The sequence below is a fragment of the Cynocephalus volans genome, chromosome 5 (assembly GCF_027409185.1).
Source record: "Cynocephalus volans isolate mCynVol1 chromosome 5, mCynVol1.pri, whole genome shotgun sequence".
Taxonomy (NCBI): domain Eukaryota; kingdom Metazoa; phylum Chordata; class Mammalia; order Dermoptera; family Cynocephalidae; genus Cynocephalus; species Cynocephalus volans.
Genome location: NC_084464.1, coordinates 39,508,376 through 39,535,241, shown reverse-complemented (window position 1 = coordinate 39,535,241; position 26,866 = coordinate 39,508,376). Strand labels below are relative to the sequence as shown.

The window sequence follows — 26,866 nt, the reverse complement described above, 5'->3', positions numbered from 1 at the left end:
AAAGTAAGTGTGGAATTTGTCACTTCCTCTTCCCAAGTAAGATTTGCCTGTCTTTTGAAATGAATGAGAAGGGAGCATTGCAAACATTCTGAGAAAGAAGAACGTCCGACTTTTCTACAAATGAAGTACAACAGCCTCAGAGAGGGAGAGCAAGTGTCTGGCCGTTTCTCTCCCTCAGCTCGGGGAGCCTGCTTACTCGAAAACGTCCTTTAGCAGAGGATGGTTTCGATCCATCGACCTCTGGGTTATGGGCCCAGCACGCTTCCGCTGCGCCACTCTGCTGACAGCCCGCAGTTCTTCCTCTTCTTCGTTGTCATGTAAAACACCAGCCATTTTGTCAGGATGAACGCTTTGCATCTTTTTGTCTTCCTTTTACTCTTTCTTCTTCTGCTTCCTCCTCCCCTCTCCTGGCCTCTCTAAGATAGACTCCCTCGAGAATCAGATGACCCCCGCAGTTCCCCCCCAGTCGCGCTTTCCCAACCTGCCAAAGATGGTTCAGACTCTGACGCCTTTTCTTCAAGAGCTGCTTTGAACTCTGAGAAGCAAATCGAGCAAAACTGTCAGAAGTCAGGGCGAATCGAGGAAGGCATGAGGTCAGGCTTACTGTCCTTACGGAGGAGGTGCATTAACCAGTTCACTCCGTTTCCTGTCCCCAAGAAAATTTCTTTCACAAAACCAGAAGCATTTCCGTTTATTCACCAAACGCTATTTGTAGCTTTCCGGGCACCTGCCTGGTCTCTGCCCGAGCAGGTCTCTACCCTGGAATTCGTGAAAAGCGGCTTTCTTTCCGTTTAGGGTCATGTCTGCGGACAGCTTTCTCTCGCCCTCAGAGAATATGGGCTCTCACAGGCCAGTGGCCTGGACAGAGACCTCTGATCCATTTTATCTTGTGCTATGTAGGCACGGTTTCTTCCTCAGCTTTCCTCTTGCTCTTTTCACCAACTTTTCTTGTCTTTTCTGGATTTCTCTGTCTTCATTAAAGTTTTGTTTTTCCAGTCTTAGGACAGGCATGGGGTTGGTGGCCATTATGCTTCAGCAATTCCATTTGAGTTTTCTCTTTTCGTTCTCTCTAAAAAAAAAAAAAAAAAAAAAAAAAAAATATATATATATATATATATATATATATACATATATATATATATAGCATGAGACAACACTGAAGCCAATGTTAGAAAGATATTACAGAACAAGAGAAAACTGGCTAGAATGACTCATGTGGGCAAGGTGGATCCTGAGCAAACTGAACCAGGTCCCACCAGGACTTAACCTGAGACCACTGAATTTGGAGTCCTAGTATTAACCATTGCAGTATTGATCCGTCACTCGCCCTGTAGGGATGAGATTTATCACCTTTGTTCTTCCCTGGGGCCTGCATTTTCAGCCAGCCTCTCAAGCCTCTCACTCCACTACATGAGTTCTCCAGAGACACAGGAGGCTGCCCACCAGGTTCCTTCACACAAGAATCAGATGGGAAAACGTTTTTATTCTTCAAAGACAGGATTTGTTTCCCCTTCCCCCGCCACAAAGGCTTTTCTTCTTTTCCTCTCAAGGGGCTTATGTGGTGCCTGGGCCTCAGTTCTTCATGAAAACCAGCGAGGAAGTGCGAGGAGGAGTCTGCCATGTGATAAGCAGTGGGTTACCTAACTTAGTGATCACCTCAATTAAATGCGACGAGACTATCTTTGTCTTACAGATGAGGAAACTGAGGCACATATCCGAGATCCTTCACCTGCCTGTGTTCAATTTCAGCCCATGTTTATCAGGATGATACCTCATTTCTAAAAGGTAAAGGATCTGACACTTTGGAGGAAAGGTAAAGGAAGAATTTTAGACATTATTTCAGGAGAAGCTGGTACTTACAGGAAACAGATAAGTTTTTGAACGACAAGTATGGAAAAGAATTCTTATGCCATGAGACATTTATCATAAAGAGAGTGGCGAGGAGATGGGTGGATTCTGGCATGGAGGGTTGGCGGGAAGAGGGGATCTGTAGTTTCCCAGACCCGGAATTGAAGCAGGTCCCCACGTTCCCATCCCACCAGGCAAGATGCCCAGTGAGAACGTGCAACGGGACCTGCGAACATTTCTCCGCCACTGCCTCACACGGCGCTCTCCCCGCGATCCTGGGGACCTGAAGGTTATGAAACTACAAATCAGTCTTAGCTGCTTCATTAGGAGCTCAGGGTGACTTTTCCCAAGAGAAATTTAGGAAAGAGATTGGTAGATCTCTCCCCAAGCAGTCAGATGCTGTGGACAAACACAGGCGAGTAGGTGGAGGCTGCGGGTAAGGAGTGAAACGAGCTGGTGACTCTCCGGCAGCTCCTGGTTTCTTGAAAAGGTGGTGCTGAAAAGGTTCTTTGGAAACAGGGCTTTGAAAGGCAGCTCTAACTTAATCAAGCTTTTGGTTGCTGCTTTATCTACACATCGCAAACCAGATCCTCCTCCTCTCAGAGAATTTTCCACAAGATGGGATTGTAGCCAACAGGTTTAAACCTATGCAGAGAGGCCCAATGATGTTCCCACAACCTTAAGCACCCAGAAGCTGCACCACAGTTAGGAGATCTGTTCATGTTGTGTTGCCTGTTTTATCTGTTTTTAGGCTAAGTTAACTTAGGGATGAGATATTGTTATGGACTGAATTGTCACCACCAAAATTCATAAGCAGAACCACTAACCCTTCATGTAATGTATTTGGAGACAGGGCATCTAAGAAGGTGATTAAGGTTATATGAGGTCATAAGGGTGAGGCCCCAGTCCAATAGGACTGGTGTTCTTACAAGGAGAGAATTGGAGACACCAAGAATGCACAGGCATGTAAGGAAGGAAGGCCTTGGGAGGAGGAAGCCAGTAGGCAGCCTTCTACAAGCCAAGGAGAGAGGCCTCAGGAAAAACCAAACCTGCAACACTTTGATCTTGAACTTCCAGCCCCAAGAACTGTGAGAAAATAAATTTCCATTGCTTAAGCCACCCAGTATGCAGTATTTTGTTATGGTAGCCAAAGCAAATTAATACAGGTGTCAATTTTGTGTATGAGTTTGATTCTGAGTTAAATCTTAAGATCCCCACTGTGGTGTTCATGCAGAGTGTCCCTTCTACTAATTGGTCTTTAGAACGGGGTCACTAGTGTTCACACAGTCTCTTAAAAGTACCCATTTCTAGATGTGCAACTTCAAGTTTTACTGCCTCATATTTTACCTGTGGGTGGACACACCTGCCTTAGGTTCTCCTTTCTCACTTTCCCTTGTAAAATTTACCTTTCTTAAACTTCTCAGAAGAAAACTATGCCTTTTATCCTTTTGACATATTACTATAGTTAATTGCCCTGAAGAGTAAATATTCTCTGGAATAAATTAAGATACAGTAGAAATACTGATGTCTGAAAAGCCCCTTTAAATCAAGACACCAGGCTCAGTCCAATTGTTTATTTTGCATAAGTTCACAGATGAGGAGGTAAAATTCTATATCCTTCTAAATATCTATTGCATCATTGAGTATAGAAATGATGTAAATTGACAGCAATATAGGGTTTTATGTTTCCTTGAAATTTTATTTGAAGTCATAGAAAGAACATTAATTTTGGTCAACATTTTTCGGATATTATAAATCTACAGTGCTGTTAGGGAAGGATCTGTTCCAGGCCTCTCTTTGGTTTGTAGATGGCCATCTTTTCACTGTGTCTTCACATGCTCTTCCTTCTGTGTTTGTGTTCAGATTTCTTTTTTTTATAAGGACCCCAGTAATAATGGATTAAGACCCACTCTAATGGCCTCATTTTAAATTAACCACCTCTGTAAAAACTCTGTCAACACATATGGTCACATTCTGATATACTGGGGGTTAGAACTTCAGCATATGAATACAGGGGAGCACACAATTCAATCCATAATAGACACATATGCTCTAAGGACTGTTATATCTTCTCGGAGAATTGACCCCTTTATCATTATGTAATGCACCCTCTCTATTTCTGATCATTTTCCTTGCTCTAAAGTCTACATTGTCTGAAATTAAAGTTACTCCCAGCTTTCTCTTAACAAATGTTAACATAGTCAACCTTTCCTCATGTCTTTACTTTTAATCTATCTGTGTCTTTAAAGTCAGCTTTTTGTAGACAATATATAGTTGGATCTTGTTTTTTAATCCATTCTGAGTCTCTCAGACCACTGATGTTTAAAGTAATTATTAATGTAGTAGGATTAATATCTACCATTTTTGTTACTGTTTTCTATTCATTGCCCTGTTTTTTTCTTTCTTTCTTTTTTTTTTTTCTCCAACTTTTTTTTCTGCCTTCTCTGGTTTTAACTAAGCATTGTTTATGATCCAAATCTTATTTGGATCTCTTAGCATGACAATTATACTTCTTTTTTAAACTTTTTTTTTTTTTTTTTAGCAGTTCTACAGTTTGCAATTGTAGTGGCCAAAGGAAAACTTCACCCCTAAAGTTTTGTTAATAAAAATCACTGACAAATTTAGATCAAGGAGAAGAAAAGGCAAACAAATTTAATTATTTAATGTGCTGGGAGAATGCAAAACATGGGGGAATCACAAGAGAGTGAAGTCCCAAATTCTAATGGAAGTAAGAAAGCTTATATACCAGTGTTCATGACAGAGAGAAAGAAGGTGGGGTGGGGTGGGGTGGTAGAAGCCCCAGAAAAATGGTCTGAGACCTGGTTTCTCTGCAGTTCTGGGGGGAGGTGTTGTCACAAGTGAGAGAAAGAAGTCAGAAGTTAAAGTTAAGTATGTAAATGAAAATACTTCAGGTAGTCCCACAGCTGCACTCACAAACAATCCATAGTAGCCCAAGGAGTGCCTCAGAAGAAGCCTGGCTGTTTGCATATACAGATGTAAATTTCTTTCCACAGAGAAATAGCCTTCAAGCTAATCTTGTTTTTCCAGTCTCTCCGAATTAGCCATTTGGGAATATGTCAAAGAAATATATTATGGGGCTGAAATGTTTTGCTTTCCCACACAATATACATTTATACCTGTATTAGTCCATTTCTGTCGCTTATGACAGAAATACCTGAAACTGGGTAATTTGTAAAGAAACAATATTGATTTCATACAGTTTCAGAGGCTGGATAAAAGTCCAGAGTACACATCTGGGGAGGGTCTTCTTGTTCTTGGTAATGACTCTCTACAGCAACAGAGTATCACATGGTAAATGGCTTGAGCAAGAGAGCTAAGATTCTCACTCACTCTCCTTATAAGCCCATCAGAACCATGCACATGACCACCCATTACACTGTCAATGTATTAATCCATTCACAAGGGTACAGTCCTCACAATCTGAACACCTCCTAAAGGCCCCACCTTTCAATTCCATAGTAGGATTTCCCACCCTCTTAACACTGGCACAGTAAGGATTAAGTTTCTAATACATTCAACTTTGGGGGACACATTAAACCCATAGCAACAACTAACCCAAGTCCACTTTCACATAATTCTACACCACTTCACAGGTAGTATAAGGACCTTACAGAGTATTCCTAATTTCTCCCTTCCATTCCTTATAACACTGCTGTCATTCATTTCACTTATCCATAAGCTATCACCACCAAATACATTGTTGCCATTATCATTTTGAATAAGCTGTTATCCTTTAGATCAACCGAGAATATGAAAAATAAGATATTTTATTTTTTCTTCATTTATTTCTTCTTCTTACTTTATGTAGACCTGAGTTTATGACCTATATCATTTTCCTTCTCTCTGAAGTACTTTATTTATACATTTCTTGCATAGACTGGTGACTAATTCCTCAATTATTGTTTGTCTGACAGTCTTTTTTTCTCCTATATTTTTGAAGGATAATTTCATTGGATACAGAATTCTACTGGAATTCCGTTGTTGTTGTTGTTTTTCCTCAAAACTTTAAATATTTTACTCCTCTCCCTTATTGCTTGCATGGTTTCTGATGAGAAGTCCAATGTAAGTCTTAATCTTTCTTCTCAATAGGCAAAGTGTTTTGGTTTTTTGCTTGTTTGTTTTTTCCCTCTCTGGCTTCTTTCAAGATTTTCTCTTTGTCTTCAACTTCCTGCAGTTTGAATATGATATGCCCAGGTGAAGATTTTTGGTATTATCTGCCTGGTGTTCTATGAGTTTCCTGGATCTGTGGTTTGTTGTACAGCAGTAATTTTGAAAAACTCTCAGTCATTATTACTTCAAACATTTTCCCTGTTTCTTTCTCTTTTTCCTCTCCTTCTGGTACACCCATTATGCATAGGTTACTCCTGTTGTAAAAATTGTGGTTTTCATCTTTTAGTGTGCCTTGTAATTTTTTGTTGAAAACAGAATATACTAGGTAAAAGGAACTGAGGTAAATAGGCCTTTAGTGTGAAGTTTCATTTTTATTAGGCTAGGAGTTATGTTGCATTTACCCTTTGCTGAAGTTGTAGGTGTCAGAAGCTAAAATTTCCCCTGATGTTCTTATGTTTGTCTCTCCTGTTGTCTTTGGCTTCTAGAGACTCTTCTTCAGTACAGTCCTAGACATGCAGTTCTTTTGGCTGTAATCCCCTGTTATTACACAGGAGCCCTAGTAATATGGTGGTAATGTGGGGTGGAGGGGTGTCACAGGAGGTTGGGAAGTATTCTATACTTATGTCTTAGTCTTTTAGTAAGGCTGTACCCCTGGGCTGTAACCTTCATAAGTGCTTCTCAGTGTGTCTCCCCCTCCCCCCATCCTTAGATGAGACAGAAAGTCTAGAGGTGGCTGGAGTTGGATATTTCACTTCCCCCACATCACTTAGGCTGTGGCAAAACTCCAGTCAGGCTCTGGTAAAACACTTTCCCTTGCAGACAGACCTTGTTAGGGAGAATAGAATGCTCTGGGGGTATTTCAAAATGGTGCTTTTCTTCTCCCCCTGCAGAAGTATGAGGGGATTTTTCTCCAATCTCTAATGTGAGAACCTGGTAGGGCTCCTGGACGTAAAATTCACACAAGTGTAGGGATCTCCTTAAAACTGAGCCCCTGCATTAGTCAGGGTTCTTGAGAGAAACAGGACTGATAGGATATGTAGAGAGAGAGAAAGATGAAAAGTGATTTATTAAGGGAATTGGCTCCCTTGATTATGGAGGTCCTATGAGAAGCCATCTGCAATCCAGAGAACAAGAGAGGCTAGTGTCATGGTTCAGTCTAAGTCTGAAGGCCTTACAACCAAGACACCTCACACACCATTGCCAACCTGTGGCCTGATAAGTAAGAAACCAAGGGAATTAATATCCTGGCATCTCACTTATTCCACCCTTCAATCTCCATCTCATATTTCTTGTTGGCTGAAGCCATCAAGAAATACCATCCAGAGTACAAGGAAGTTCAGTTAATACAGTCCAGAGAGTCAGCCTCCTGGGACACAGAAAAAAGTGGAGGAGGGCAGAGGGTGAATATAGATGGTCAAACAATAAATACCCAGTGCTGGCACCAGAGATAGGAGGCTTACCTGGATCCTTCCAGACATCAGACTCCAAATCTCCCCGTAGAGGGGCAGATCAAGGCACTGCTGTCATGTATGGCCATGCAGGTTACAGACTACACAAAGATGCTGGTCAAGCCGTGTGTCCTGGGGCAGAACTGCATCTGCCCATAAAAGGTAGGTGGACAAATTAGAAAAAGTCACCTTTTCTGGGAGATGCAGCTCTGACTCAGCATTTACACTGAGGAAGCAGGGAACCACAGAATCTGTTTCAGCTTCCAGAGTCTGCGTGCATTACTTAGCTGGGGACCCCTTCCTCTCATCACTCCAACCTCTTGCTTCCACCCTCGCAGCTCCTGCTGTGGATCTTCCCACCCTCCTCTTTTAAAGACCTTTGTGATTACATTATATCCACCCAGATAATTCAGGATAATCTTCCCATCTCATGATCCTCAGCTTAATTACATTTGCAAAGACTCTTTTACAATATTAGTATAAGGTAATATATTCCCAGCTTCCGAAGATTAGAATGTGGACATTTTTTGGTGGCCATTATTCTCCTACCACACCCTGCATTTACTTTTTAGGCATGAAATGACTAGACCAGTGTAAGTCCACGCCCTTTTTTCCCGTGCATGAGGTAGACAAGACTCATGCAGGATCCTTAAACTGCCAACCTGCCAATGTGTTCTGTGCTGCTGCAATAGGCATTACTTTTTCCATGCCTCTCGGATGAGGCTGCACCTTCTTATTCTTTCAGGAAAACTAAAAGGGAAAAGCACTGTGTGAAACACCAGAATGTGTAGGTTAGAACTTCTGAAGGGAGGCCTACTCTAGAGTCTCATTCCTTGATCGGTAAGCATACACTATTTCTTTGTACACTCACGAAAAGGCTGCTGTCCTTCATAACTTTCTGTTAAAACAGTTGGGTAGGTTGAAAGTAACTTGTCAAATATTAGAATTGCTGCACGCAGCCTTGCAAGTGTGTGATAGTGTTTTCTTATGCAGAAATAATCTTGAAATTCATCTAGGCAAATGTAAACCCTGACATAACAGTCTGAACTGTTTTACTCACAACACTTTTGACATCAAATGTGTGGGTTTTTTTTCACATTAAACACCAGTTCTCCAACTTTCTAGAACCAAATAGGCATCTTACAATTCAATTCCACAGGTTTGAGGGCTCAGTACCAGAAGACTGCCCCCATTTCAGATGCCAGCTGCAAATGGGTCACCCAGGGTACCCAGACTTCTGTCCAACTTCACTACAAAATTGGGGTTCCCCAAATGCCCCCCCATCAAGTTCTATAATTTGCTAGAACAATTTGTGGAACTCAAAAATACTTCACTCTTTTAAAAAACCCATTTACTATAAAGGATACAACTCAAGAACAGTCAAATGGAAGAGATGCATAGGGCAAGGTATGAGAGAAAGGGGTGGGCAGACTTTTATGCTTTCTCCAAGCACACCACCCTCCCAGCACCTTGATGTGTTCACAGACCTGGAAGCCCTCAGAACCTAGTGGTTTAGAGGTTTTTATGGAGGTTTCATTACTTAGGAATGATTGATTAAATCACTGGTCTTTGGTGATTAACTCAATCTTCAACCTCTCTCCCCTCCCTGGAGGTCTGAGAGTAGAGCTAAAAGTTCCAACCCTCTGATCAAGCTTTGTCTTTCTGGCAACAAACCCCCATCCTGAAGCTATCTGGGGGCCCACCAAGAGTCCCCTTGTCAGAACAAAGGACACTTCTACCACTGAGGAAAGTACAAGGGGTTTAAAAGTTCTATGTCAGGAAGCTTCTGGTCAAGATGGCAGGATAGATGGTCCCCAGCATCACTCTCTCCCACAAATCAACCAATTTACAACTGTTAAAAAGCAATGAAAGCCAGGTGAGGGCTGCTAGAACTCAGGGGAAGGGGAGGAGAGACCTATGGAGTTCATGAAGACAGAAGAAGTCATGATGAGAAAAAGAAAGGATCACTCCCACCATTTCAAGCCCCAACCACTTGAAGGCTGGCCCTTGTGAGCACATAAAAAAAGAGCTGACAAAATCCACAGCTGTGCCCTTCATATGAAGTTGCTTGGAGGTGGCAGGGGAGAAGAGGGCCTTGATGGCCCCCAGGCCAGCAAGACCACTAACATGGATCCCATGGACCCACATAGGAGTGAGGGGCCACAGACAACTCAGAAAAAAAAAAAAAAGGAGCCAGTCAGAAGCTGGTGAATCCCACGGGAAGTGTTTGGAGTATGGGCGGTGGGAGAGATAGGCCACTGGAGGAACATTGGGACACAGCATGGACAGTTGATCTGCCCTCTAATCAGCATGGGCCCACTCAGTGTAGACTGATCAGGAATATAGAACTGCATGGGTTGCAGTTTGCTGAAAAGACTCAGGCCCAGACCAGAGTTTCCTCACAACTCAGGTGTGCTGGAACTCACAAGACCTGGAAGTACATACAAGGTCAGCAATTTAAACCAGAGCTGCACAAGAAGCCTTCCCCAGAGAATCAGCAGCAAAGCAGCAATTTAGATCAACCATGACTGAGCGTCTGCTGTAAGCACCCTAGTCTCCCCTGCAGGAATGGGGGGGGGTGCCACAGGCCTCAACCATACCCCACCTCCTTCCTTGTTCTCCCACCCTATTACTTTCCTTCTTCCCCTCTTTCCCTCCCCCAACAGCTCCACAACATCTTAGAATGTAAAAAAAATAATAATATTAATAAATAAATTAATTTTAAAAAGTAAAATAAAAGCTCTATGTCAGGAACTGGGGACAAAGACCAAATACATATTTCTTATTGTACTGAAAGAAAACAGAATGTCACCCCAAAATATGCCTCTTTGGTATAAAAATTATTTTTGAGTTGAAGGCAATTAAAAAGTAGTAAATGGAGGAAAAGCTCTCTCTACCTTCCTTCTTTCTGCTTAAAGACAGGATATAAAATCTCCTTTACTGGGGACAACTCTAGATTCTTATCAGCCCATAGATGGCACCAGAGGAATCTGCAAACATCTTACTTCATTAGTTTCCTCTCATATATTTACTTTCCCAAAGTTTACTGCCCTTGGAAGGCAAAGGAAAACCACTTTCCTTTGTCCTGTTATTTCTCCACAAATTTATTGTTCTTTGTTTAATATATAAGTGGAGTTCTAAGCCACCATGTTGAGTTAATTTTCATTGAGGTTTCTTCCTCATGATGTGCGATGCAGGGGTTAATATACTGTTTTTCTCTTGTTTGTCTTTTGTTACAGGGGTCTGTTCCAACTAAGAACATATGAGGTCTGAGGAAAAAATTATTTTTCCTCCCCTACAGTATCACAACCAGTAGAAATATCAAGGCCTGGTAGAGGGAAGAGGATTGATTGCCCAAGATCCCTCAGCAAAGGACTGGTGGAGACAGTTCTTGAATCCAGGTTTAACTTTCACTTTCTGTTTTATACTTAAAAGAAAAAAAAAATGGTGCTTCTAGCACACCCGTTAACTCACTTGTTCTGAAACATTGGTTTTCACTCTCAGCAGCTGCAGAAAAAAAAATCAAGGAAATGGTAAGTGACTTTATTTTGGTAGCTGGCCAGTATGGGGATCCCGAACCCGTGACTTTGGTGTTATAAGGCTGTGCTCTGACCAACCGAGCTAATTGGCAAGCCCAGGGCTTTTCTTAAGATGTTCTTATTCTTCAGTGGATACTTTCTAATTCTGGGGGGTTTAAATCTCATTTTTTATGAAATTATGTTCATGGTGTTCAAAACTTAAAGTCACTCAGTGAGAGAGCACACCTCTTCCCCAAACCCATAATTTAGGTTTTACTTTAGGTTTTGGATGCCAGAGTTTTATACTTTGTTGAAGTGTTGAGAATACATACCTTTTTCCATGACAGGTTCCCTGCATGCTAGCCTTCTGTCCAGCTTTTTGGAAACTGTCTATAGCCAGTGCTTAAGGCAGTTAATCCTGCCAGAGTGCTGGGGTGGCAATTTGAGTCACCCGTCTGCCCTGGCATGTGAGCTGGAAGCACTTCAGCCTCTGTTCAGACCAGAGCAGAGCTGGGGCTCGCCCCCTCAGGAATTCCGACCTGGCAGATCAGGGCTGGAGTCAGGTATCTGCTACTTCATGCTGCTGTTGGATCCCAGCCCCTATTACACTGTGGCTGGTGCTTCCCTAATCATACAGCCAAAAGTCCCACAGCCTGAAGGCTAGGGACCCTCGCCCAGAATCGATGTGTAGCTCTGAGGGATCTACATAGCTCCTCCTGTTCCTTCATGGTAAATGTCCCCTAACAAACACCAGTGCAACAGCCTATGTTATGTATTGTCAGGTCATCCACCTTTGTAGAAAAGAACCCAGTCCCCTACTACATGGCACTGGCTGAGCTCCCAGCCAAAAGCCAGCTCCAATTTGCCAAACATGTAAGTGAGCCGGCTTCAAAGTAGATCCTCCAGGGCCGGCCCCCGTGGCTCACGCAGGAGAGTGTGGCACTGGTAGTGCCGAGGCCGCGGGTTCAGATCCTATACAGGGATGGCCACTGCGCTCACTGGCTGAGCGTGGTGCAGACCACACCGTGCTGAGGGTTGCAATCCCCTTACTGGTCAGGGGAAAAAAAAAAAAAAAAAAGTGGATCCTCCAGCTGAGCCTTACAGCTGACACCATATGGAGAAAAGACATGCTGCCCTCGCCTAAACTGCAGAAGTGAGAGCAAAATAAGTATTACTCTTTCAAGCCACTATGACGTGAGTTGGCCTATTAAGCAGCCATATGTAAATGGAACAATAAAGAACAAAAGGGAGGGTGCAAGATTTTTTTTTATCCTTTTTGGGGGTAGATGTTAAGTACTCAGTTTCAAATATGCTGAGTTTAAGGTAGATAGTTACTCAAGTAGGAATGCTCCTCAGGTAGCAGGATATAAAGAATAAACTTAGGCAAGTTCTGGATGGCAGGTATGAGAAGAGAACTACCAACAAGGGATTATACAAGGTACCATATACGAGACTGAGAGGAAAAAAGGGCCAAAGACTAATACTTATGGATGGCATCTTTCACAGCTTGGGTTTGGCCTCACAAAGGAATTTATAAGAGAGGAAGAATGTGGTGTAACTAATGCCATGGGAAGAGTTTTAAGAAGTTTAAATATCAAGAAGGCAGGGAACATGAAGACCAAAGGGTATCAATTGGATTAAACAATGAGGTCACTGGCAAAGACCATCACTATGCCAACCATCAGGAACGGGAATCCAAACACTTCTGCCCACTGCATCCTGGGCCGCAGTTCTACCAATTGCCCGAGTCCGGTGAGACAGAACACACACGCCACAAATTATATGGAGTGGGTTTATTACATGCAGATAAACAGCAAGGAACAACAGAAGCCTAAGATCCATTGAGAGCTGATCCTCCAAGGCTCAGGAAAGCTGCAGGGGCTGATTGACTTTCCACTGCGCATGCCCCATTTGCACGGCAGGCTGAGGGACCCCAAAAGGCAGCCTGTCCTGGTTCTATACCTCAGGGGCAACAGGACTCGCTGGGAAAAGCTTTAAGGGACATTCTGCTTCTAGGGGAGACAGGAACAAAGCCGGGGCTGTCTGGGCCGTTCCTCCCTATCTCAGGATATTGCATTCCCTGTGCATTCTACAGTATTCTGAGAACTGCAGGAACGAAGAAGGGGGAGAAACAGGATCATCGATGAGACACTTCCCATCCAAGTAGTCAAAGAAGTGTGGGTGCATCAAAGTACCAGCCCACTGTGCGTTTGTTGGTTGTGGTTGTGATATTTTCCAACTTTAAACCAGTTAAGTTTAAACAGTGCACCTCCAGCTCCCTCCCTCGTATAAGTGCAAGATTCTCACTTGGTTAAGCCAGAGAGAGCTCAGGTTCTGTTGGTGTACTCTGGCATTACGAATGCCAGAGTAGTTTATCATGGGCAGGTCAAGGGGGGCACTCTGGTTGGTGACAGAATGAGGTCTGGGATGCCAAATCCACCACTTCATCACCACAGTGGCCACAGCTCGGGGAAGCTTAACAAAGGCGTTATGTTTTCAGGCCTCTGCTGCCATGCCCCTGCAGAAAGAACAGATAGACAGATTACGGCCCCACCCCCACCCCTCCCCAGGTCTCAGGTGTTCCCTTACCTATCAGATATGGGTTGGGCTGAGTTGGTGTAATGACCCAGTCTGTCCTTGTCCTTCTGCTACCATTTCTCCTGGCTGCCATCCTGAGGTCCCCCTAACCCACACCCTTCTCCCAGCATGATCAGAGGGTCCCATAGGTAGAACTACTACTACTCCTCTCAGATAGCCCAGGATGTGCCCTGGGGGCACTGAGGGACCCACAAGGGCCACCTGTTGCCCCATCAGGTCAGTTACTGAGCCTATGGGGCCAATGGGACCCATCTACTGAACTACAGCACCCCAAGGGGTTAGCACTTCAAGGTTAGAGTCTCCCATTGTGCCTGTACACTAGGTGGCCTGCACCTGGCATCATCCTGGGATGTATGTAGAAGGCTGTAGTGGAGGAAAAGATTGGTAAGAGATTCTGTCAGGATTATCAGGAAAATCTATGTCCATACCCGCATGGGTTCCCTATCTGCCTCCGTTCAGCATTCACTATCCCCTTCTGCATCTGCCTGTCCACCACCCATACCTGCAGCCTCGGGACCCTTCTATCCCCCCATCTGCATGCTGCTCTGTCAAGCAACTCAGGGCCACATTTCCTTTGTGCTGGACCGAGATATTTAAAAGTCCAGACGGTCTTTGGCAGCTGCATAGTCCATCCTTGCAAAGTTCCTTCCGGGTGTCCCTTCTTTAAAGCTTTCTTCAATTGTTCACTGAAGTTTTCCACTACACCTGCTACCTGTGGGTGGCGAGGTACTTGGAGGGTCCAATGAATGCCATGTACTTGAGCTCATAACTGTGTGGCTTCAGTGATGAATGCTGGGCCTTGACCAGTTTGGATCACATCAGGGTATCTGAAGATGTAGCGTAGTCTGTATTCTATGGTGGCCACGATGTTTACTGAGGTAGGGCACCACATTGAGAAAGCTAGTCCATATCTGGTGCATATGTCTACAGCAGTAAGAGCATACCGATATCTTCATGAGCTTGGCAAAGTTTCTGTATAGTCCAGTTGCCAAGCCCATGTGGGGACAGCTCCTTGGGGAATGCACCCAATTGTCCTTTTTGTGCATAAGCCTGAAGTTGACAAGACTCAGAATTCTTGACAGCAGTGGTAGCTTCCAAATATGGGAGAGTGATTCTTCATTCCTGTGTCCACCACGCCATAGTGGCAGTGTTGGTACGGCCTGTTGGTTGATGTACCCAAAGTGCAACTGAGGCAATATGGGCAATGTCTGCCACTTGCCTGATGTCTGGCGGCTCAAATTCCTCAGTGCCAAGCTTGACCAGCAGCCTCATTTCATGGATGTTCATTGGTATACAGGACCTTCTTGTGTCCATCTATGTAAGTAACAGATTGAAGTGGGTTGCCGGTTTCTGCCAGATTGTTGAACCCAGACAGGGGTATCTTTGATTGTCCAATTGTCCTGTTGCCAAATTCCTTTCAGTAAAGATGTAGCATGGCTCACTGTCAGGAGTGTGGGACACCACTAGCCAAACTAAGTAGAGGTTAACCCATTGGGCACTGTGGCCTTCTCCATTGTCGGTGATGACTTCCCCTGTTTTTAGGTTGACAGAGGCTTCAGTTTGGTTGAGTGATCTGTGAACCAGTGGAAGGTGTCAGAGTCTGCATCCTGTAATTGTGGCCCCCATTTTGCTATGGGGGGTGGCAGTTTTTCAGGTGGGATAGGCACTGTTCAACCTGCAGGATAGCTGGCCACCTTTTCGTGTAACCTGCTTACTTCTCCTCCTCCTGATTGGGCATGGTCTTGGGTGTACCACTTCCATTTGATGATGCTGCTGTCCTTGGCTGACCCCACTATAATGTCAGGCTGTTGTTAACCCAGAACAAGATGAGGATTTCTGGTCAGAGTACAACCTCAGTATGTTGGGTCAGCCTTTTTATTTCCATCAGGACCCAATAACATGCTAAAAGCCGTTTTCAAACAGGGCATAGCAATTGGCTGTTTAGGGGAGCCTATGAGCCCAGAAACCTAGGGGTCGTCAGACCTCAGTGGCCTTTTCTTTTTGCCAAAGGCTCCAGTCTGTGTCATTTCCCAGCAATAAGACTTGTAATTCAATGGGGGCAGCAGGCTCAAGGCCTTAAGGGCATGGCCTAAGTAACAGCTTGCTGTAAAGCCTGGAGGGTCTCATCTTCCCTGCGCCTCCAATGGAAAACAGCAACTTTCCTAGTTATCTGGTGGAGAGGGGTCCACCAAATGCCCAGGTGGGGAATGTGTTGCCTCCAATATCCACAAAGCTCAATCAAGTGTTGAACCTCCTTTTTCATGGCAGGCCAAGTTAATGCTAATAGTTTCTATGGACAGTATCCGGGGTCTGGCGCTGAGTTTCCAGCCCAGATCACCTGTTGAGCTGGACCCTGGATATGGTCAGGGTTCACATCCCCGCCCACTTGTTGCATCCCTGCAATTGTCAAGTCCAAGGCCTCTTGTGTGGTCTACCCATCGAGGGCCACAATGAGGATGTCATCTATATAATGGATGCATAGGACTCCTTTGGGCAAAGGCACAGCAGCCAAGTCCCATTCCATCCACTGATGGCATATGGCAGGTGAGTTCAAATACCCCTGTGGCAGCACTGTAGATGAATATTGTATGCCTTGCCATGTGAATGCCAACCGATTTTGATCTTTATTCCTCAGTGGGATTGAGAAGATCAGCCACATCCATAACTGCATACCATGTGCTAGAGGTCTCCATGATGTGTTCAGTCACTGCAATGATATCTGGGACTACTGATGCCAACAGTCATGTTGTTTAGCTCTTGACAGTCAATTGTCAAATGCCAGACCCTACTGGCTTTCTTAATTGACCAAACCAGACTGTTAAAAGTGAAGATGGTTTTCCGCAACACTTTTGCTTGAATTAGATTTTGGATGAGGAGTGTGATGTTCTTCTCTCCCTCAGGGATACTATGATGTTTTTGTTGTGTTACCTTATGAGGTTTGGGGAGACCTGGTGGCTCTCAGCTATGGACACATTCCACTGTGATGGCTAAAATGTTTCTTTTAGTTGAGGCATAGCCCATTAAGCACCTCGGGATTGTGCATTTCATTAGGAGGTCAGTCCCAACAATACACTCAGCAGAAGGAAACATGATCACTGGTGTGTCAAATAGGCCAAATGGCCCCACCCATAAGTTATCCATCACCTCCGTAGCATCCCTTTATTTCTCCCAAAACCTCCAAAAGCCACCAAGCATCCATGTCCTTCCACAGAGCCAGGAACCATGGTGACCTGGGCCCCAGTGTCTAGCAGTGCCATGTAAGTTAAAGTTCTGCCTCTCATGTCTACTCCAACAGGTATATAAAGCCTTCAGTCCCCTGGGGGCAGATGGAGACCTTGGCCTCACTTCTGTGCCTGTGTCAGTTTAAAGAGGTCTGGATATAGCGATGCCCCACATGGGAAGATGACTACTCAGAGAGGCTAAGGGGGATGCCAATGCCTCCACTCATATATAGACTTCCCTTTCCCAGTTTTCCTGTATGATTGCCACCTGTTGATTCTGTGGTCTGCAGGGGCCTCCCTCCACCAGGTACCAATGGCATCTATCCGATGTGGAGAGGCCATCAGTCTCTTTCTTAGGAACCTCCTGCTGCAGCAGCCAGATCCACATGGTCCTCTGAGTGGGTGCACCTGGAAGCAGCTCCTCATACCAGCCCTTGGGCTTACCCCCTCCTGATTTAGCCATTTGTATTTTAATTGCTGCTATTTGTTGGATCTGATCCCATTCTGCTGCCAAGCAGGCAGAGTGCAGTAAACCTTTTCAATGGTCTCACCAAGGACGATTCCAGGGGGAAAAAGAACAATCAGTTGGTTACCCAGGGCGGAGAGCCCCGCTCTGTGAAACCATCAATATTGCATCTAGACTATTGAGTATCATCCCGTTCTGCCTGTAGGGGTGGTAGAGCCATGTGCCCACCACCAACCTGCACAAGGCCACCACAGCCTCATCCTCACCTCACCAAGGGTGCATAGGAAGCTTATGCACATCATCCTGCGTGGGGTAGGAAGCTAGAATGCTAGACGCCAGCCAAATAAGGGAAGATTCTGGTTTGTTAGCTTAGTGATCTGCGGCAGTGGCTTGTTGGATCAACCCCAACACAGGCTGCAACACTGGGTCGTAAGCCAATCTGTCCAGGCTGCGTCATTCCTTTTGGAACAGCAAAACGTTCTGCCTGTCCTCATCAATGACCTGAGATAGTCAAGACAACATATCCTCTCCTGGGTTTTGCCCATAGCGATCCTTGAGATCACTAATTTTCCTTTCTGCAAAGGAGCACATTTTGAGGGTTTCGCTCTGAGCCACCCCATCATCCTTGCGCTTCTGCGTGAAGACAGGCTGCATTCTGCGCATTGGTTCCTTCTCAAGTGCCTCAGAGACTGTTTGAGTACCTCGTTCCCATACCCTCTCAGGTGTTTCGGAATCTGAGTACCCAGTTCCTGAGCGCTCAGGCCCTGGGAATGAGCGATCACGTAAGTGACCAACAACCAAGGGATCGTGCGCTGCGCTCTTCTGTTTCCACATTCTTTTTTCTCTGCCTCAATCCATGCAGCCAGCTCATTCGCATCTGCCGGGAGGCAGATATCCCACTTATTATTCTTCCTCCTCCATAAAACATCCAGCTGCGTACCCCCACGCTGACGTCTCAGTCCTGGGCAGGGCACTGGGGGTTATCAAGCCACTTCACGCATAAGCCATGGTTCTGTTGGACAAGACCCTGCTCATTATGCCTAGTTTGTGTTCACTAATTATAAATCGCAAGGGAGGACTCCCACTGTGTTGGGGATAGCAAAGACCATCAGTATGCCCACCACCAGGAATGTGAGTCCGAACACTTCTGCTCACTGCTTCCTGGGCTGCAGTTCTACCAATTGCCTGAGTACGGTGAGACAGAACACACACGCCACAAATTAGAGGAAACGAGTTTATTGCATACAGATAAGCAGCAAGAAATAACAGAGTTTCATTGGGAGCCAGTCCCCCAAGGCTCAGGAAAGCTGCAGGGGCTGATGGACTCTCCGCTGCTCATGCCCCATTTGCATGGCAGCTGAGGGACCTCAAAAGGCAGCCTGTCCTGGGCTCTATACCTCAGGGGCAACAGCACTCACTGGGAAAAGCTTTGAAGGACATTCTGCTTCTAGGGGAGACAGGAACAAAGACAGGGCTGTCTGGGCCATTCCTCCCTATCTCAGGAAATTGCATGCCCAGTGCATTCTACAGTATTGTGACACCTACAGGCAAGAATAAGAGGGAGGTGAAATTGGGTCAGCCAAGGCTATCCAGGGACTGTCCAGCAGAATCCAAGAGGAAGAAAAGGACCTAGAGAGAAGGAATAAAACGTTTATTACTTAGGAAGGAATGAAAAAGTGATGACTGCAAATGCAGAGACGTTTTGAAATGTGTGTGAATTCAAGATATGCAGTTTATTTACTTTTATTAAAGTACTATTTTTGACATAAAGTACAAATAGAGCTTTTCACTTACTCAACAAACATTTGAGAATCTATTATGTGTACTGTACTGTGGACAACTATGAAAAATGCATGGTCCCTACCACCTTTGAACTTACACGAGACTAATGGAATATTTTAAACTGCTTCAAGTTGTTTTTTAATAGGCAGTAAATAAAACAGATAACAATACTGAAGTACTCCGAGTGTTAAACATTCACGAGTTTGCCTGTCCTTATTAGAGCTGCACTTTTAGAAGCAGTTCTAGTAAAGTTAAGAACAAGCCACACACACACACACACACACACACACACACACACACACACACACACACACACACACAAAACGGGGGGGGGGGAGAAGATATAACAACCACAACTACTTGAAGTTGATACAACAAGCAAACAGAAAGGACATTGTTGGGGGGGAGGGGGGGAGGGAGAAGGGAGGGAGGTTTTGGTGATGGGGAGCAATAATTAGCCACAATGTATATCGAGAAAATAAAATTAAAAAAAAAAAAAAAACGAACAAGCCAAGGGTGCCTGCTATACCCCTACCAATCGTCATGGTTGGCCCTGGAGGTTCTCATTACTATACAGTGCTGAACACATGAGAGGTCCAAAAGGGAGTGAGAGAGAGAAAAGCTAGTTGTTTTTAGATCATATTATTCAGTGTATATTTTATAAAGCTATAAGGACTATAATTTTTTGTTATTGCTGTGTTAGTAATGAACAAGTGGAAGTGTATACAGTCCAAAAATGTACTCATACATTATATACGGTAAAAATGGCATCTCACATCAGGAAAGAAATTATATTATACTCAAAAAATTATTTCAGAGTAACAGTCTTTCAAAGTGGAGTAATAATTTGACTCTTGTTCTACACCATACCAAAGAGAAAAAAAGAAAAAGATCTGAAAAGACTGAACATCATCATAAAATAGGAGAACTCTAAAGCCCTTAGAAGAAAATATGGGAGATGGCGTTAGAAAAATATTTTTTAAACCAAACCCTAAAAGCCCAGCAACCGGCATACTCAAGGCATAACCAGACAAGAAAAGGCATTACAAACAAGAAAAAAAAAAAAAAAAAAAAAAAGACACCATGCTCATGAAGGATTTGTCACTGCCTGAAAATAGAAACAACTCCTTTGTCTACCACTCAGAAGTGGAAGAATACATGCTCATTAACAGAAACTCTGTCAAAGTTAAGTGCAACAAATTAAATCTATATATATTAACAGAAAGTCATTGAGTGGAAAAACAATGATGCATGTAGTATATTTACGTAAATTTAAATAAAAATACCAAGATCAGTATCTTTTATGCACAAATATCTATATGTAAAAAAGGGGGGGAGGGGGGATTTGTAAGGACACCCTATGAATGATTACAGGGACTATCTGGAGAGGAGAGGAGGGAGGGGAATAGGACCTGAGATGATGTCTTAATTTGATTCTGCTTTTTATGTAAACATTTCTTATTAAAACTAAAAATATTAAGCAAATAAGACAAAATATTAAGTACTTCTGAATTGTGGTTATATAGGTGACTGTCATTAAGTGCTCATTCTTATCCAGGCCAGCAGCACTGTCCCCACTAGCCTGTGGGAGCTGCTGGAATGGGTGTTGGCCACCCCTGGGGTGAGGGTTTCCCTGCACTCAAGGCATTGCAAGGGGACTTCAGTCCCACTGCCGGGTGGAACATGACCCAGCAACAGTTCCTCAGACATTTTCTGATTTCCCCTCCCCTACCCCTAACTCTGCACAACACAGTTTCCCAGTGGTGAACACACTCTCAGCAGGCTCTCACTGGTTTTTCCATTAGTGTTTGCATTAGCAGTGGACTCTGGTTTTCCCACTGATGGACTAATTCCCAATAGTAGCTCTGATTGCTCCTTTTAAACATTTGCTGGCTACTTTTTCCCACCAATCTGACCCAGGCTTAGTCCCTAAGCCCTTGACCCATCCAATAGAGAGCTTTTGTGGAGGTCAGAAAGTTACTTTGCTCTGCCTACAGCTCCCCATTGTCTTTGAATAACATTATTAATCGTCATATCTTCTTGAGCACACAGTAGCATGCCATTGCTTGACTTCATAAATTAAATAATAAAATCCGCACAGCCGTGCTATTATGTATGTATCATCACCATCACCATGGACAGGTGGTAAAATTACAGCCTAGAGCACTCTGAGTAGTTTGAAGACTGGAGATCAGCTCTGTTTGCAGTTGACACCACAAAGCCCACATGTTTAATTTTTCCTGCTTCTCTCCCCTCATCCTCTGGGACCTCCATCATAATGCTTAAACTATCACTCCAGTCATGTGTAGAAGAATGCTGGGAGTCACCTTTCCTTTTTCTTCTGGCATACAGTTTGAGAAGTTTTCCTTCTCTTCTTTCTCTGCCTGGTGGCTTCTTCTTGACCTACACATCCCTCAATACTGAAGGTGTGTCCAGGGCTCCCTCTCCACCCTCTGTCCCCTTGGTCTCAAATGCCATGAGTGGGGATGCAGAGGGGACCCCATGGGGAACGAGAGTGAGTTGGAGGAGCCTCTCCTCACCCCCTTTACCCCCCATTTCTCAAACCCCTCCTTGACTGTGTGTGCTTGTGGACACTAGGGGACCTTCTCTAGGAAAGGACTTTCAGTCTGACCTTTAAAGACCTGGGTGGAGCAGGAAGAAGGACCCTGCCTTTCTGTCCAGAATCCTAAGAGGGCAGGGCAGATGGAGACCTTGCATTCAGGCCTGGCTTTGACTGGGGTACTGAACCCACAGGCTGACAATGGTGCAGGATACAGCAAAAGGGCCAGTGAGAAAGGCCTGTGACTGCACCTGAGGGTCTCATTTCTGCAAACAGGTGAATCGGTCCCTGCTTATTTCCAGCCTCATAGGGAGATGAGGACTAAGAGGAGGGGGCAAAGCTGCCCACACATATCACTCCTGAACAGCTCTCACAATGCAGGAACTAGCTGCGAGTCAATGGGTGTTTGATTTCTGAATATGATTTATGCAAATTCTCTCACATTTCTGATATGGATTTATTTTCCAAAGGGATGCTGAGATTGCCACCATTAAATGGAACCCACTTAATTATTTACCTATATGAAAAGTGACTAAGACTATCCCCTTGACTAATTCTAGTCAGGCTCCTCTAAGTGCTCAAAACCTGTATGTTGGATTTTATCTTCGGCTTACTTATTCCAGCTTTAGCAAGAATCCTGAGTTCGTTTAGCAAAAAATCCTCCACTGTTGGTCTGATCACCCTGAATATTTGATTAAATTCCTTATGCCTTGCCCTTGATATCTTATCACCCTGGCTTGTCTTTAACAAAAATCCTGTGAAGTCTGTTTAGCAAAGAATTACCTTACCTCTTAGTAATTTTCCATTGATTCATTCTCACCCTGATTCCTGGCTATAAATTTCCATTTGTCCTTTCTGTATTTGGAGTCGAGCCCTATCTATCACCTCTACCACACAACCCCATTGTAGTAGTCCCCTGAATAAAATCTGCCTTCTTGTGTTTAGCAAGTGTCATGAATATTTTCTTTTAACAAAAAGTAACTAAAAAGCTCAATGCAGCAGTGCAAATCAATACTTATCAATTGAAAAAAACTAAAGGAAAAACATATAATCTAGTTGGTTTACAGCAATAAATATTTGAAATATTCTAAAAGAATGTAATTAAATTGTTTATAGCCAACTAGTAATAAATGAATTAATGCTATTCCAGATATGCTCTAAATTTTAAAAACTATGGGGGGGGGGAGACTTCTTACTTGGATACAAATATTTTAATGCAACTAAATAACTAACATTTATAAAAATATTATAAAGTTTAATCTAATTTATGGGTAAAGATTTATACCAAAAAGAGGAAACTGGGAGTAATCTCACTCTTTTGAGAATGTGAGACACATACACCTTTTAAATACCTACTAAAATGAATATTTCTAATAACAATTAAATCGGTAGTGAATGAATGTGACATTTAGGAGTAAGTCCATTTAAATACCATCTGCGAACAATACATTCTTCAAACTCCTCCAGAGCTGCCCATGTCTCAAGCCCTGTGCTCTGAACCAGTGAGGGGCACCGCGAAAAACGGCGAGGATCCTTATGGCCCTGTGAGCTCGCGGCATCAGCTGACTACCCCTTCAGTGTCCCGCCGGCCTGCTGTTGGTAGTGGCTGTACTGACCCCACCAGCCCTACAGTCCCTGGGTCCCCAGTCCTGCGCTTCCACCCACCCCCACCCACGCTGCAGGGGGGCCCATTTCGAGCTGTGCCCAAGACTCTGAGCCAGGACTCCCGAGCCCAGGAGCAGCCTGAACCTAGAGACCCGGCCCCTGTACGGTTCCAAGATCTGCAATTCGGTGAACCTAATCCCAGGCCGGAAGGGCCGCTAAGAACACTGTGGAAGACTGGGCCAGGGGCAGCAGAGAACAGAGACCCGAACTCCCCGCCTCTGTGTCAAATAATCCAAGCACGCAGGCCGGGCCGCTGCGCCTGTGGAGCCCTGGCCTGCCGGGCACGGGGCCCCGCGGCATGGAAGATGCTGAGCGTCCCGAGACCCCGAGCTCTTTCCTCGGGCCCAGATCCCCACGGTCAGCACACAGAACGCCGCCAATCCCCCGCTCCGCTCCCCACCGGCAGTTACCTTGGCAACCCGAGAGCCCAACCATTGTCTTCTCTGCAATGGTGACAAGGAACCGCTATTCTCCAACCAGGATGTAAACTTCACCTGAGAAGCTAGAGGACAAAGGTTCACAGAAGTGCACTGTGAGGTCACACGGGGCAGTTAAGGCAAAAAGGAAGCGAGGCTCCCAAGCGGCATCCAAGACTGGCCGGTTGAGTGAGATCTAGTAGTCTTGGGGAGGATCAAGGGATCCAATGAAAACCAGACCCGTCCGAAATCTCCTTCCACAAAAATGGGATCTTCCACAAAATGGGATCTTCCACAAAATGGGATCTGCCATTTTTGTCCTTCCACAGAAATTGGATCCACTGGCAGAACCTCTGAATCCAGGGTGCACCCACAGCTCAGCGGTCACCCCACAGCCCGCATGGCCTGATTCCAACCCTTTAGGGAGCACCTTGATGAGCTCAAGGACTTCCTAAAAGAGGCGGGAGAAATTTTCTCATCCTGGCACCTTCTCCGTGGATTTTATAGGCCAAATGCACAGAACTGAAACAACAGAAACCTCCTGCTTCAAGTCTGAATTCAGTTTTAAAAATCAGTGATGTTTTAAAAAGAGAGGAAGCATGCCTCTGTTTTTATTTAAGCATAGGTACAAAGAGAGAAAGGAATTTTTCCCCCGTTTCCCCAAAACATGTGAGAATGAGCTCGGGCATTCTCTGTATCTAGCTTTTTCCACTCATGCAAGGTTTTTATAGTTGCTTTTGGGTGTTGTTAAAATAAGTAACAGAACCATCTGCGTAAAGAGTTTATTGAAACCATTGAGGGAGGCACAATGGGTAGATTATGGAACTTGGAAATAGGAAGTTAGAGAATTGCCTACTTTATTATTCTGCAGCTTTAAGTGATGATGCTGGTTTAGCACAATTTTAAAAGATAGAAATTATTTTGTTACTGATAGCTTAGTTCATTAGTGCACTGACAATATTGGGGCTTCGGTCCCCATACAAGTCACAGGTTTTTTTTTTTTTTTTTAAACTCATGACAGTTTCTGTGTAAATATCGGTCCACATGAGGTTGCCACTTGCCTATTTTGTGAAAAATTCTTTCTGCGCTTAGGGGTAAAGAGTGCACACTAGATTGTCCGATTACCCACTTGGATCAAAGTAGAGCCCTGTTTCTTCTTAGATGTCTGAGAAAACTCTCTGTGGAAAACTGAAGTCCTGCCATCAGGATTCCATGGAATCCAGTCTCACCTGTACCGCACAGGCCGGGTACTGAGCCACAGGTGCCTCCCCGGGTGGACACCACCCCGGGTTCTCAGAGCCTAAAGACTAAAGCAGAGCATAAGGGTAGGAAGAGAGGGCTGTGACATGCTGGGGCGGGGGGCGGGGGGAGGCGGACGGTGCGGACCTCACCAGGGATCAGGATGAAGGGGAAGCACAAAAGTTCCTGAGCTGGCTCTGGTCAGAGGAGGAAGCATATAGGTTCGTTTGGTTTATGTGCTTGACGAAATACAAAGATTCTGTCTGGTTTGAACTCTGAGAGGAAAAATGAAGGGTAAAGGAAAAGGCACATATTTACACCAGGTTTCGATCTACACTACAGTAACATCTGCACAGGGAGTCCTCATAATAGAAGATATATCTGGACAATCCAGGTTTGGAAACTTAATTCAGCCTTTTTTTTTTTTTTTTTTTTGCCAACAGTCTTCATATCTTCCAGACTTCCCACTTATTAAAATCAACAATATACCACATCCTGAGTCGATATTTGCCTACTACAAATCAGTACATATATTCACCAATCATATTTTCATGAACACCCAGAAACTTATTCATAATAGCCAAAAGAACTGGAAATGCCCCAGGTGCTCATCAGCAGGTGCATGAATAAGTTCACATAAACTAATGTATTGAATAAGAAAGAACAATCTCCAAGTATAAGGATGACTCTCACAGACATGTTGATCAAATGAATCTGAACACAAAAGAGGAAGTACTCTGTGGTTCCACTGATTTGAATTACAAAGGTGGCAAGGCTCCCTTCTGCTGTTAGAATAGTGGTTTGCTCTAGGGAGAACAGGTAGTGAACAGAAAGGAACTGGAGATATATTTCAGCTGCGTGCTGGTTGCCCAGGTATGTTCAGTTTGTGCAGAGTCATCAGGACAAATATTTGCACAAGACAGAGAGAAAGAAATAGAGATTGAGACTGATTTTTTGAAGACAGAATTGGTTTTAAGCAATCGTGGACCTGGTCAGTAAGTGCTAAATCCATATGGCAGACCATCAGAAAGAGCAGATTGGAAACAATATAGAAAATCAATGAAAACAAAAGTTGGTTCTTTGAAAAGATCACCACAATTGATATTTAGCAAAACTGACTAAGAAAAAAGAAGGAGACTCAAATTACTAAAATTACAAATGAATGTGGGGACACTGCTATCAGTTGTAAAGAAAGAAAAATGATTATTAGAGAATACTATGAAGAATTGTATGCCAGCAAATTGGATAACCTAGATGGAATGGACAAACTCCTCAAAAGAACAAAATTTACCAAAACTGAATCATGACTCTCTCTCTCTCTCTCTCTCTCTCTCTCTATATATATATATATATATATGAATAGACCTATAACTAGTAAGGATGTTGAAGCAGTCAGCAAAAAAACTCCTAACAAAGAAAAACCCAGGACCAGATGGCTTCACTCATGAATTCTACCAAATATTTAAAGAATTAACCAATTCTTCTCACTCTCTTTCACAAAATTAAAGAGGAGGAAGTACTTCCTAACTCATTTTATGAGGGCAGTATTACCCTAACACTGAAGCCAGACAAAGACAATACAGAAAAAGAAAACCACAGACCAATATCCTTTATAAATACTGATGCAAAATTCTTCCACATAATACTAGCAAATCAACTTCAACAACATATTAAAAGGATTATACACCATTACCAAGTAGGGTTTATCCCTGGAATGAGAGGATGATTCAGCATACAAAAAAATCAATGTAATATATACCACATTAATAGACTGAAGGGGAAAAACATCATCTCAATTGATACAGAAAAAGCATTTGATAAAATTCAGCATTCTTTTATGATTAAAAAAAAACAACAAAGAAAACTTCCTCAACATAGCATCGTATTTATAGTTCTAGCCAGAGCAAGTAGGCAAGAAAAAGAAATAAAAAGCATCCAAATTGAAAAGAAAAGTAAAATTAACTCTGTTCACAG

General features: G+C 43.9%; 2 protein-coding genes and 1 non-coding gene across 3 annotated transcripts in view; 1 reads left to right on the top strand and 2 right to left on the bottom strand.

The window, feature by feature from the left end:
• LOC134377918 (histone H4) overlaps positions 1 to 26,866 on the bottom strand; it is a 734,914-nt gene that overhangs the window by 40,336 nt on the left and 667,712 nt on the right. The window lies entirely within an intron of this gene.
• The window catches only part of LOC134377893 (zinc finger protein 184), a 944,311-nt gene that overhangs the window by 587,760 nt on the left and 329,685 nt on the right, over positions 1 to 26,866 (top strand). The window lies entirely within an intron of this gene.
• Positions 211 to 282, bottom strand: TRNAM-CAU (transfer RNA methionine (anticodon CAU)). Its single transcript has one exon. It is a non-coding gene; the product is annotated as a tRNA-Met (tRNA).